The sequence below is a fragment of the Carica papaya genome, chromosome 5 (assembly GCF_054855325.1).
Source record: "Carica papaya isolate Zhongbai chromosome 5, ASM5485532v1, whole genome shotgun sequence".
In the NCBI taxonomy this organism is placed as follows: Eukaryota; Viridiplantae; Streptophyta; class Magnoliopsida; order Brassicales; family Caricaceae; genus Carica; species Carica papaya.
In genome coordinates this window covers 19,556,160-19,569,427 of record NC_142313.1, presented here as the reverse complement: position 1 = coordinate 19,569,427, position 13,268 = coordinate 19,556,160, and the positions used below count along the sequence as shown (strand labels likewise).

At 44.5% G+C, this 13,268-nt stretch overlaps 15 pseudogenes; all 15 read left to right on the top strand.

The window, feature by feature from the left end:
* Positions 1 to 410: 410 nt before the first annotated feature.
* On the top strand, positions 411 to 529 carry LOC148254640 (5S ribosomal RNA; annotated as a pseudogene).
* A 1,250-nt stretch (positions 530 to 1,779) lies between these two features.
* On the top strand, positions 1,780 to 1,898 carry LOC148254639 (5S ribosomal RNA; annotated as a pseudogene).
* An 809-nt stretch (positions 1,899 to 2,707) lies between these two features.
* LOC148254638 (5S ribosomal RNA) lies at positions 2,708 to 2,826 on the top strand (annotated as a pseudogene).
* Positions 2,827 to 3,502: 676 nt separating this feature from the next.
* On the top strand, positions 3,503 to 3,621 carry LOC148254637 (5S ribosomal RNA; annotated as a pseudogene).
* Positions 3,622 to 3,828: 207 nt separating this feature from the next.
* Positions 3,829 to 3,947, top strand: LOC148254636 (5S ribosomal RNA; annotated as a pseudogene).
* Positions 3,948 to 4,270: 323 nt separating this feature from the next.
* On the top strand, positions 4,271 to 4,389 carry LOC148254635 (5S ribosomal RNA; annotated as a pseudogene).
* A 200-nt stretch (positions 4,390 to 4,589) lies between these two features.
* LOC148254634 (5S ribosomal RNA) lies at positions 4,590 to 4,708 on the top strand (annotated as a pseudogene).
* A 1,180-nt stretch (positions 4,709 to 5,888) lies between these two features.
* Positions 5,889 to 6,007, top strand: LOC148254633 (5S ribosomal RNA; annotated as a pseudogene).
* A 526-nt stretch (positions 6,008 to 6,533) lies between these two features.
* On the top strand, positions 6,534 to 6,652 carry LOC148254632 (5S ribosomal RNA; annotated as a pseudogene).
* A 494-nt stretch (positions 6,653 to 7,146) lies between these two features.
* Positions 7,147 to 7,265, top strand: LOC148254631 (5S ribosomal RNA; annotated as a pseudogene).
* A 1,054-nt stretch (positions 7,266 to 8,319) lies between these two features.
* LOC148254630 (5S ribosomal RNA) lies at positions 8,320 to 8,437 on the top strand (annotated as a pseudogene).
* Positions 8,438 to 10,284: 1,847 nt separating this feature from the next.
* On the top strand, positions 10,285 to 10,403 carry LOC148254629 (5S ribosomal RNA; annotated as a pseudogene).
* A 348-nt stretch (positions 10,404 to 10,751) lies between these two features.
* Positions 10,752 to 10,870, top strand: LOC148254628 (5S ribosomal RNA; annotated as a pseudogene).
* Positions 10,871 to 11,218: 348 nt separating this feature from the next.
* LOC148254627 (5S ribosomal RNA) lies at positions 11,219 to 11,336 on the top strand (annotated as a pseudogene).
* A 1,749-nt stretch (positions 11,337 to 13,085) lies between these two features.
* Positions 13,086 to 13,204, top strand: LOC148254626 (5S ribosomal RNA; annotated as a pseudogene).
* The last annotated feature ends 64 nt before the right edge of the window (positions 13,205 to 13,268 follow it).

Here is a 13,268-nt window from a genome sequence, read left to right as displayed (position 1 = left end):
AAAATTTTTTGTGCATTCATTTATAGTCCACCACGTGATAAGAGTGTCATTACGAGCATCTTACATAGTAGAATAATGAAAAATGAGGTACAGCAAGCGGTGCGTTCATCTGGGCATGAGTCGAGTTGTCGGGGTATTTTCCTTGATATTAGAATTAGAAGCAGAGGTGCTGAGTGTGCGCACAACAAAAAAATTGATGGGTGGGGGGAGGGAAGGAGAAGGGGTATATCTATTTGCAGTGTGAAATGAAACGGGCGATCCGTTCATTTGGGTGTGAGTCGAGCCACTGGGACATTTTGCTTGATATTAGAATTAGAAGCAGAGGTGCAGAGTGTGCGCACAACAAAAAAAATGACGGGAGGGGGGAGGGAAGGAGAAGAGGTATATCTATTTGTAGTGTGAAATGGAACGGGTGCGATCATACCAACACTAATCCGTCGGATCCCATCAAAACTCCGCAGTTAAGCATTTTTGGGCGAGAGTAGTACTAGGATGGGTGACCTCCTAGGAAATTCTCGTGTTGTACCCTTCTTTTTGCAGATGGAGCATTAAACGTTACACGGGACCAGAATGACATTCTTCTGGCTCGCAAACATGAGTCACGACGCAAGGGCATTTTGCTTAATTTTTTGTGTGCATCCAATTAAAGCCAATCACGTGATAAAAGTGCTATTATGAGTATCTTACATAGTAGAACAATGAAAACAGAGGCGCAGCGGGCGATCCTTTCATATGGGCATGGGTCGAGGCGCCGGTGCATTTTCTTTGATATTAGAACTAGAAGCAGAAGTGCGGTGTGCACGCACAACAAAATAAATGACGGGAGGGGGGGTAAGAATGAGAAAGAATATATATATTTGTAGTGTAAATTAGAATAGGTTTGATCATACCAGCATTAATTCACTAGATCTCATCCAAATTTCACAGTCAAGCGTGCTTGGGCGAGAGTTGTAATAGGATGGGTTACCTCTTGGGAAGTCCTCGTGTTGCACCATTCTTTTCGCATACGGGACTTTAAATATTACGCGGGACCAGAGCGAAAGTTCACCGGTTCGTTCGCAAACATGAGTCACGGCACCGGGGCATTTTGCTAAATATTATTTGTGTATTCAATTATAGCCCACCACGTGATAAGAGTGTTATTACGAGTATCTTACATAGTTGAACAACAAAAAGAGAGGTGCGGCGAGCAATCTGTTCATTTGGGCATGGCCGGGGCATTTTGAAGGATATTAAAACTAGAAACAGATGTGAGGTGTGCGTGTACAATGATACAAATGATCGGAGGGGGGGGGAAGGCGAAGGGGTAAATGCATTTGTAGCGGGGAATGGGACGGGTGCGATCAGTCTAGCATTAATGCACTGAATCCCATAAGAACTCTGCAGTTAAGTGTCATTAGAATCCCACTGAATCCTCATGTTGCACCCGTCCCTTTTCGGATGGAGCGTTAAGTATTATTCACGATCAGAGATGCAGTCCACAGGTTCATTCGCCGGTGTAAATCTCGGCGCCATGGCATTTTTATTAATATTTTTTGTGCATTCATTTATAGTCCACCACGTGATAAGAGTGTCATTACGAGTAGCTTACAAAGTAGAATAATAAAAAACGAGGTGTGGTGGATGGTCCGTTCATCTGGGCGTGAGTCGAGCCGCCGGGGTATTTCGCTTGATATTAGAATTGGAAGAAGAGGTGCAGGGTGCGCACACTGCGAAAAAAATGACGGGAGGGGGGAGGAAAAGAACAGGGGTGTATCTATTTACGGCACAAAATGGAATGAGTGCGATCATACCAGCACTAATTCACCGGATCTCATCAGAACTCCACAGTTAAGCATTTTTGGGCGATAGTAGAACTAGGATGGGTGACCTCTTGAGAAGTCCTTGTGTTGCACCCTTCTTTTTTCAGATGGGGCATTAAACGTTACGCAAGACTAGAGCGACGGTCCGCCAGTTCATTCGTAAACGTGCCGGGGCATTTTGCTTAAAATTTTTCGTGCATTTAATTAAAGCCCATCATGGGATAAGAGTGTTATTACGAGTATCTTACATAGTAGAACAATGAAAATAGTGGTGCATCAAGCGATCCGTTCATATGGGCATGAGTCGAGGCACCGAGGTATTTCGCTTGATATTAGAACTAAAAGCAGAGATGAGGTGTGTGCGCACAGCGAAATAAATGATGAGAGAGGGGAGGGAAAGAGAAGGGGCACATGCACTTGTAGCACGGAACTGGACGGGTGCGATAATACCAGCACTAATGCACTGAATCCCATAAGAACTCTACAGTTAAGTGTCCTTGAGTGAGAGTAGTACTAAGATGGTTGACTTCTTGGAAAGTCTTTGTGTTGCACCTGTTTCTGTGCACATGAGGAAATAAACATTATGCGCGACCGGAACAACAGTCCGTCAGGTCATTTCCAAACGTGAGTTGTGGCGCCAAGGCATTTTGTTTAATATTTTTCGTGCATTCATTTATATTCCACCACGTGATAAGAGTGTCCTTACGAGCATCTTCCATAGCAGAACTACAAAAAATGAGGTGCAACAAGTGGTCCGTTCATCTGGGCGTGAGTCGAGCAACCGGGGCATTTCGCTTGATATTAGAATTAGAAGAAGAGGTGCAGGGTGCACGCACAACGAGAAAAATGACGAAAGGGGGGAGGGAAGGAAAAAGGGTATATCTATTTATAGCACGAAATGGAACAAGTGCGATCATACTAGCACTAATTCGTCGGATCCCATCAGAACTCCGTATTTAAGCATTTTTGGGCGGGAGTAGTACTTGGATGGGTGACCTCTTGGGAAGTTCTCGTGTTGTACCATTCTTTTTGCAAACAGGGCATTAAACATTATGTAGGATCAGAGCGACGATCTGTCGGTTCATTCGCAAACGTGAGTCACGGCGCCGTGGCATTTTGCTTAATATTTTTCGTGCATTCAATTAAATCCCATCATGTGATGAGAGTGTTATTACGAGTATCTTACATAGTATAACAATAAAAATAGAAGTGTGGCGGGCGATCCATTTATATGGGCAAGAGTCGAGCCATCAGAGCATTTCACTCGATATTAGAACTAGAAGCAGAGGTGAAGTGTGCGTGTACAACGAAAACAAATGACGGGAGGAGGGAGGAAAGGAGAAGGGGCACATGTATTTATAGTGCAGAGTGGGATGGGTGCGATTAGACCAGCACTAATGCACCGAATCCCATAAGAACTATGCAGTTAAGTGTCCTTTGATGAGAGTAGTACTAAGATGGCTAACCTCTTGGAAAGTTCTCGTGTTACACCTGTTATTTTTCACACGACACAATAAACGTTGCGTGTGGCTGGAACTTTGGTCTGCTGGTTTATTCACAAATGTGAGTCAAGGTGCCGGGACATTTTACTTGATATTAGAACGAGAAGCAGAGGTGCAGTGTGCACGCACAAGGAAACAAATGACGGGAAGGGGGAGGGAAGGAGAAGGAGTATATGTATTTGCAGCACAGAATGAAACGGGTGCAATCATACCAGCACTAATGCACCAGATCCCATCAGAACTCCATAGTTAAGTGTGCTTGGGAGAAAGTAGTACTAGGATGGGTTACCTCCTGGGAAGTCCTCGTGTTGACCCCATTTTTTTTTGCAGATGGGGCATTCGACATTACGCACGACTGGAACTATGGTATGCTGGTTTATTCGTAAATTTGAGTTAAGACACTGGGAAATTTTACTTGATATTAGAACGAGAAGAAGATGTACAGTGTGCAGGCACATGGAAACAAATGACGGGAGGGGGAGGAAAAGAGAAAGAGTGTATATATTTATAGCGCAGAATGAAACGGGTGAGATCATACTAGCACTAATGCACTAGATCCAATTAGAACTTTGTAGTAAAGTGTGCTTGGGCGAGAGTAGTACTAGGATGGGTGACCTCCTGAGAAGTCCTTGTGTTGCACCAATTTTTTTGTAGATGGGGCGTTCAACGTTACACATGATTGGGACTACAGTTTAATGTGCTTGGGCGAGAGTAGTACTAGGATTAATGACCTCCTGGGAAGTCTTCCTGTTGCACCTATTTTTTTGCAGATGGGGCGTTCAACGTTACGCGCGACTAGAACTATGGTCCACTGATTTACTCGCAAATGTTAGTCAAGGTGCCAGGGTATTTTACTTGATATGGGAACGGGAAGTAGAGGTAAAGTGTGCATGCACAACAAAATAAATGACAGGAGGGGACGGGGGAAAGAGAAGGAGTGTATCTATTTGTAGCGCAAAATTAAAGAGGTGCAATCATACCAGCACTAATGCACTAGATCAAATCAGAACTCCGCAGTTAAGTGTACTTGGGCGAGAGTAGTACTAGGATGGGTGACCTCCTGAGAAGTCCTCGTGTTGCACAAATATTTTTGTAGATGGGGCGTTCGACATTACGCGTGATAGGATTTATGGTCCGTTGGATTATTCACAAATATGAGTCAAGGCACCAAGGGATTTTATTTGATATGGGAACGAGAAGCATAGGTGCAGTGTGAACGCAATAGGAAACAAATGAGAGGGGGGAGGGAAGGAGGAGTGTATGTATTCGTAGCGCAAAATTAAAGGGGTGCGATCATACCATCACTAATGCACTGGATCCAATTAGAACTCTGCAGTTAAGTGTGCTTGGGCGAGAGTAGTACTAGAATGGGTGATCTCCTGGGAAGTCCGCGAGTTGCACTCATTTTTTTGCAGATGGGGCATTCGATGTTATGCGCGACTGAAACTATGGTCCACTGGTTTATTTATAAATGTGAGTCAAGGCGCTGGGGCATTTTACTTGATTTTAGAACGAGAAATAGAGGTGCAGTGTGCACGCACAAGTAAATAAATGACGGCAGGGGGAGGGAAGGAGAAGGAGTGTACGTATTTACTGCGCGAAATTAAGCGGGTCCGATCATACCATCACTAATGCACCGGATCCCATTAGGACTCTGCAGTTTAGTGTGCTCGGACGAGAGTAGTACTAGGATTAATGACCTCCTGGGAAGTCTTCGTGTTGCACCGATTTTTTTGCAGATGGGGAGTTCAACGTTAGGCGCGACTAGAACTATAATCTGCTGGTTTACTCGCAAATGTGAGTCAAGGCGCCAGGGTATTTTACTTGATATGGGAACGAGAAGCAGAAGTAAAGTTTGCACGTACAATGAAATAAATGACGGGAGGGAAGGGGAGAAAGAGAAGGAGTGTATCTATTTCCAACGAAAAATTAAAAGGGCGCAATCTTACTAGCACTAATGCATCGATCAAATCAGAACTCCGCCGTTAAGTGTGTTTGGGCGAGAGTAGTACTAGGATGGGTGACCTCCTGGGAAGTCCGTGTGTTGCACTTATTTTTTTGCAGATGGGGCGTTCGACGTTACGTTCGACTGGAACTACGGTCTGCTGGTTTTCTTACAAATGTGAGTCAAGGCGCTGGGGCATTTTACTTGATATTAGAACGATAATTAGAGGTGCAGTGTGCACGCACAAGGAAACAAATGATGGGATGGGGGAGGGAAGGAGAAGGAGTGTACGTATTTGCCGCACGAAATTAAGCGGGTGCGATCATACAGCACTAATGCACCGGATCCCGTTAGAACTCTGCAGTTTAGTGTGCTTGGCCGAGAGTAGTATTAGGATTAATGACCTCTTGGGAAGTCTTCATGTTGCATTGATTTTTTTGCAGATGGGGCGTTCAACATTACGCGTGACTAGAACTATGGTACGCTGGAATACTCGCAAATATGAGTCAAGGCACCAGAGTATTTTACTTGATATGGTAACGAGAAGTAGAGGTAAAGTATGCATGCACAACGAAATAAATGACGGGAGGGGAGGGGAGAAAGAGAAGGAGTGTATCTATTTGCAATGCAAAATTAAAAGAGTGCAATCATACCAGTACTAATGCACCGGATCAAATCAGAACTCCGCAGTTAAGTCTGCTTGGGCGAGAGTAGTACTAGGATGGGTGACCTCCTTGGAGGTCCGCATGTTGCACTCATTTTTTTGAATATGGGGCATTCGACATTATGTGCGACTGGAACTATGGTCCGTTGATTTTTTGCAAATGTGAGTCAAGGCGCCGGAGTATTTTACTTGATATTAGAACGAGAAGTAGAGGTGCAGTGTACACGCACAAGAAAACAAATGATGGGAGGGGGAGGGAAAGAGGAGTGTACGCATTTGCCATGCGAAATTAAGTAGGTGCGATTATACCATCACTAATGCACCAGATCCCATTAGAACTCTGCAGTTTAGTGTGCTTGGGTGAGAGTAGTACTAGGATTAATGACCTCCTTGGAAGTCTTCGTGTTGTGCTGATTTTTTTGTAGATGGGGCGTTCAACGTTACACGCGACTAGAACTTTGGTCCACTAGTTTATTCGCAAATGTGAGTCAAGGCACCAGGGTATTTTACTTGATATGGGAACGAGAAGCAAAGGCAAAGTATGCACGCACAACGAAATAAATGACGGAAAGGGAGGGGGAAAGAGAAGGAATGTATCTATTTGGAGTGCAAAATTAAAGGGGTGCAATCATACCAGCACTAATGCACCGGATCAAATTAGAACTCCATAGTTAAGTGTGCTTGGGCGAGAGTTGTACTAGAATGGGTGACCTCTAGGTAAGTCCTCGTGTTGCACCCATTGTTTTTCAGATGGAGTGTTCGACATTACGCGCGACTTGAACTATGGTCTGCTGGTTTATTCGCAAATGTGAGTCAAGGTGCCAGAAATTTTACTTGATATTAGAACGAGAAGCAGAGGTGTAGTGTTCATGCACAAGGAAACTAATGACGGGAGGGGGGGAGGGAGAAGGAGTGTATGTATTAGCAGTGCAGAATGAAAATGGTGCGATCATACCAGCACTAATGCCCCAGATCCAATCAGAACTTCGCAGTTAATTTGCTTGGGGGAGAGTAGTACTAGGATGGGTGACCTCCTAGGAAGTACTCGTGTTGCACCCATTTTTTTGCAGATGGGGCATTTTGCATTATGCACAAATGTGAGTCAAGGCTCCAGGACATTTTACTTGATATTAGAACGAGAAGCAGAGGTGCAGTGTACACGCACAAGGAAACAAATTACAGGAGGGGGAGGGAAGGAGAAGGAATGTATGTATTTGCAGCATAGAATGAAACGGGTGCGATCATACCAGCACTAATGCACCAGATCCCATCAGAATTCCGTAGTTAAGTGTTCTTGGGCGAGAGTTATACTAGGATTAGTGACCTCCTGGGAAGTTCTCGTGTTGCACCAATCTTTTTTGTAGATGGGGCATTAAATATATGGCATTGGGGCATTTCACTTGACATTAGAACTATAAACAGAGGTGCAGCGTGCGCGCACAACGAAAAAAATAACGGGTGGGGAGAGGGAAGGAGAAGGTTGCAGCGCAGAATGGAAAGGGTGCAATCATACTAGCACTAATACACCAGATCTGATCGAACTCCGTAGTTAAGCATGTTTGGGTGATAGTAGTACCAGTATGGGTGTGCTCTTGGGAAGTCCTCGTGTTGCACCCGTCTTTTTGCAGACGGGACGTTAAATGTTACGCACGATCGGAGCCACAGTCCGCCGACATGAGTAGCGACGTTGAAACATTTTGCTTAATATTTTACGTGTATTTATTTATAGTTCATCACGTGATAAGAGTCTCATTATGAGAGTCTTACATATTGCAACAATGAAAAAAGAGGTGCAGCAGGCCTCCGTTCTTTTGGGCATGAGTCAAAGCAACATGGCATTTCACTCTATATTAGAACTACAAGCAGATATGTTATATGCCCGTACAGCGAAATAAATAATGGGAGGGGGGAGGAAAGGAGAAGGGCTATATGTATTTGCAGTGGGGAATGGGACAGTTGCGATCATACAAACACTAATGCACAGGATCCCATCAGAACTCTGTAGTCAAGCGTGCTTGTGCGAGATTAGTTCTAGGATGGGTGACCTCCTGGAAAGTCCTCGTATTGAACCTGTCTTTTTGTAGGGGTGTTAAACGCTAAGCGCGATCGGTGCCACAGTTTGCCGGTGTGAGTCGCGAGGCTTGAAAAATTTTTTTAATATTTTTCGTGCATTCATTTATAGTCCACCACGTGATAAGAGTGTCATTATGAGTACCTTACATAGTATAACAATGAAAAATGAGGTGCGGCGAGCGATCTGTTCATCTGGTCGTGAGCCGAGGCACCGGGTATTTCACTTGATATTAAAACTAAAAACATAGGTGTGGTGTGTGCGCATAATGAAACAAAGGACGGGAGGGGGGAGGGAAGGAGAAAGGGTATATTACTTGCAGCGTGGAATGGAAGGGGTGCGATCATATCTGCACTAATGCACTGGATCCCATCGAATTTCATAGTTAAGTGTGCTTGGGCAGAAGTAGTATTAGGATGGGTGACCTCTTGGAAAGTCCATGTGTTCCACTCGTCTTTTTGCTGACGGGACGTTAAACATTATGCGCGATCAGAGCCATTGTCCCTCGGAGTGAGTCGCGACGCTGAGACATTTTGCTTATTATTTTTCATGCATTCATTTATAGTTCGCCACATGATAAGAGTGTCATTACGAGCATCTTACATAGTAAAATAACGAAAAACGAGGTACAACGGGTACTCCTTTCATCTAGGCGTGAGTCGAGGCGCCAGAGCATTTTGCTCTATATTAGAACTATAAGCAGAGGTGCGGTGTTAGCGCATAGCAAAACAAATAACATGGGGGAAGGGAGGGAGAAGGGGTATATGTATTTACAATGCAAAATAGAAGAGGTACGATCATACTAGCACTAATGCACCGGATCCCATCAAACTCCGTAGTTGAGCGTGCTTTGGGGAGTAGTACTAGGATGGGTGACCTTCTAGGATGTTCTGGTGTTGCGCCCATCTTTTTGCGAATGGGGTGTTAAATGTTATGCGCGATAGGAGCCATAGTCCTCCGTCGTGAGTTGCGGCACTAGAATATTTTTCTTAATATTTTTCGTGCATTCATTTATAGTCCACCACATGATAAGAGTGTCATTACGAGCATTTTACATAATAAAACAACGAAAAACGAGGTACGATCGGTGGTCTGTTTATCTAGGTTTGAGTCGAGGTGTCCAGACATTTTGCTTGATATTAAAACTATAAACAAAGGTGTAGTGTGCATGCACAACAAAATAAATGGCGAGAGGGGGGAGGGAAGGAGAAGGGGTATATGTATTTGCAGCACGGAATGGAAGGGGTGAGATTATACCAACACTAATGCACCGGATCCTATCGAACTCTGTAGTTAAGCGTGCTCTGGTGAAAACAGTACTAGGATGGGTGATCTCCTGCGAAGTCCTCGTGTTCCACCTGTCTTTTTATAGACGGGGCATTAAATGTTACGCGTGACCGGAGCCATAGTCTACCAGTGTGAGTCGAGGCGTTGGGACATTTTGCTTAATATTTTTCATGCATTCATTTACAGTCCATCACGAGATAAGAATGTCATTACGAGTATCTTACATAGTACAACAACGAAATAGAGTTGTGGCGGGCGATATGGTCATCTGGGCATGAGTCGAGATGCCTAGGCATTTTGCTTGATATTAGAACTAGAAACAGAGGTGCAGTGTGTGCGCACAATAAAATAAATGACGGGGCACTAAGCATTACGTGGGACAAGAGCGACGGTCCGCCGGTTCATTCGCAAACATGAGTCACGATGCCAGGGCATTTTTCTTAATATTTTTAGCCCATTCAACTAAAGCCCATCATGTGTTGAGACTGTCATCGCGAGCATCTTACATAGTAGAATAATGAAAAACATGGTGCGGCAGGCGTTCTGTTCATATGGGCATTAGTCGAGGCGCTGGGACATTTCGCTTGAAACAGGTGCGATTGTATCAGCACTAATTCTTCGAATCCCATCAAAACTCCGCAGTTAAGCATTTTTGGGCGAGACTTGTACTAGGATGGGTGTCTTCCTGGGAAGTTCTCGTGTTGTACCCTTCTTTTTGCAGATGGGGCGTTAAATGTTGAGCTCGGCGTCGGGGCATTTTTCTTAATATTTTTCGTGCATTCAATTAAAGCCCATCACATGATAAGAGTATTATTACAAGCATCTTAAATAGTAGAACAACAAAAAACAAGTGTGGCAGGCGATCCATTCATATGGGCATGAGTCAAAGCGACGGGGCATTTCGCTTGATATTAGAACTAGAAGCAGAGGTTAGGTGCGCGCACAGTGAAACATATGAAGGGAGGGGAGAGGGAAGGAGAATGGGCATATGTATTTGCGGCGCAAACAAGAAAGGGAGCTATCATACTAGCACTAGTTCACCGGATCAAATCAGAACTCTGCAGCTAAACGTGCTTGGGCGAGAGTAGTACTAGGATGGGTGACCTCCTGGGAAGTCCTCGTGTTGCACCTATTTTTTTACAGACGGAGCGTTAAATGTTACGTGGGACCAGAGCAATGGTCTGCCCGTTCATTCGCAAATGTGAATCACGACGCCGGAACATTTTGCTTAATATTATTCGTGCATTCAATTATAGCCCACTACGTGATAAGATTGTTATTACAAGCAACTTACATAGTAGAACAATAAAAAAAGAGGTGCGACGGATGTTCCATTCATATGGACATGAGTCGAGGGGTCAAGAAATTTCACTCGATATTAGAACTAGAAGCAGAGGTGAGTTATGCGCACAGCGAAACAAATTATGGGAAGGGAGAGGGAAGGGGAAGGGATATATGTATTTGCGGCGCAAACAAAAACGGTTGCGATCATACCAGCACTAGTTCACTGGATCCCATCACAACTTCGCAGTCAAGTGTGCTTGGGCGAGAGTTATACTAGGATGGGTGACCTCCTGGGAATTTCTCATGTTGCACCCTTCTTTTCTCAAATGGGGCGTTAAATGTTACGCGGGACTGGAGCAACATTCCGTCGGTTCATTCACAAACGCGAGTCACGACGCTGGAGCATTTTGCTTAATATTATTCGTGCATTCAATTATAGCCCACCACGTGATAAGATTATTATTACAAGCATCTTACATAGTAGAACAACGAAAGAAGAGGTGCGGTGGGTGTTCCGTTCCTATAGACATGAGTTGAGGCACTGGGGCATTTTGCTCGATATTAGAACTAGAAGCAGAGGTGAGTTGCACACACAACAAAACAAATGACGGGAAGGGAGAGAAAAAGAGAAGGGATATATGTCTTTGGGGCGCAAATTAGAAGGGGTGCGATCATACCAGTACTAGTTCACTGGATCCATCAAAACTCTGCAGTTAAGTGTGCTTGGACGAGAGTAGTACTATGATGGGTGACCTCTTAGGAAGCACTCGTGTTGCACCCTTCTTTTTGCAGACAGGGCGTTAAATGTTACATAGGACTAGAGTGACGGTACGCTGGTTCATTCGCAAACGTGAGTCACAGTGCCGGGACATTTTGCTTAATATTTTTCGTGCATTCAATTAAATCCCATCACGTGATGAGAGTGTCATTGCAAGCATCTTAAATAGTAGAACAACAAAAAAAGAGATTCGGCGGGTGATCTGTTCGTATGGGCATGAGTCGAGGTGTCAGGGCATTTCGTTCGATATTAGAACTAGAAGCAGAGATGTGTTGCGCGCACAGCGAAACAAGTGACGGGAAGGGAGAGGGAAGGAGAAGTGGTATATGTCTTTGCGGTGCAAATTAGAAGGGGTGCAATCATACCAGCACTAGCTCACTGAATCCCATTAGTACTCTATAATTAAGCGTGTTTGGGCGAGAGTAGTACAAAGAGTGGTGACCTCTTGGGAAGTACTCGTGTTGCACCCTTCTTTTTGTAGACGGGGCATTAAATGTTACGCGGGACTAGAGTGACAGTCCACCAGTTCATTTGCAAGCGTGAGTCACGATGCTGGGACATTTTGCTTAATATTTTTCGTGCATTCAATTAAAGCCCATCACGTGTTGAAAATGTCATTGCGAGCATCTTACATAGTAGAACAACGAAAAATGAGGTGCAACGGGTGTTCCGTTCATATAAACATAAGTCGAGGTGCCGGGGCATTTTGCTCGATATCAGAACTAGAAGCAGAGGTGAGTTGTGCACACAACGAAATAAATGATGGGAAGGGAGAGGGAATGGGAAGAGATATATGTATTTGTTGCGCAAACCAGAACGATTACGATCATACCAGCACTAGTTCACCGGATCCCATCAAAACTCCGTAGTTAAGCGTGTTTGGGCGAGAGTAGTACTAGGATGCGTGATCTCCTTAGAAGTTCTTGTGTTTCCCCCTTCTTTCTCCAGATGGGGTGTTAAATGTTATGTGGGACCAGAGCGACGGTCCGCCAGTTCATTCGCAAACGTAAGTCTAGGCGTCAAGGCATTTTACTTAATATTTTTTTGTGCATTCATTTATAGTTAACCACGTTATGAGAGTCTCATTATGAGCATCTTATATAGTTAACAGCAAAAAATGAAGTGCGGCAGGCATTCCGTTCATATGGGCATGAGTCGAGGCGCCGGGGCATTTCACTTAATATTATAACTAGAAGTAGAGGTGAGGTGCGTGCAAAGAGAAAAAAATGACAGGAGGGGAGAAAGAAGTAGAAGGGATATATGTATTTGTGGTGCAAACTAGAACAAGTGCGATCATACGAGCACTAGTTCACCCGATCCCATCAGAACTCCGCAGTCAAGCGTGTTTGGACAAAAGTAGTACTAGGATGGGTGACATCCTGGAAAGTCTTCGTGTTGTACCCTTCTTTTTGCAGACAGGGTGTTAAACGTTACGCGTGATTGAAGTTACGGTTCGCTGGTTCATTCGCAAACGTGAGTCACGGCACCGGGGCATTTTACTTAATATTTTTTGCGCATTCAATTAAAGTCCATCATGTGATGAGAGTGTCACTACAAGAATTTTAAATAGTAAAACAACGAAAAATGAGGTGCGGCTGGCGATCTGTTCATATGGGCGTGAGTCAAGGCACTGGGGCATTTTGCTTGATATTAGAACTAGAAGCAGAGGTGAGGTGCGCGCTCAGAGAAAAAAATGACAGGAGGGGAGAGTGAAGGAGAACGGGTATATGTATTTGCGGTGCAAACCAGAACGGGTGCGATCATACCAGCACTAGTTCACCGGATCTCATCGGAACTCCGTAGTTAAGCATGCTTGGGCAAGTGTAGTACTAGAATTGGTGACCTCCTAGGAAGTCTTCGTGTTGCACCCTTTATTTTGCAGACGGGGCGTTAAACATTATGCGGGACTAGAGTGATGGTCCACTGGTTCAATCA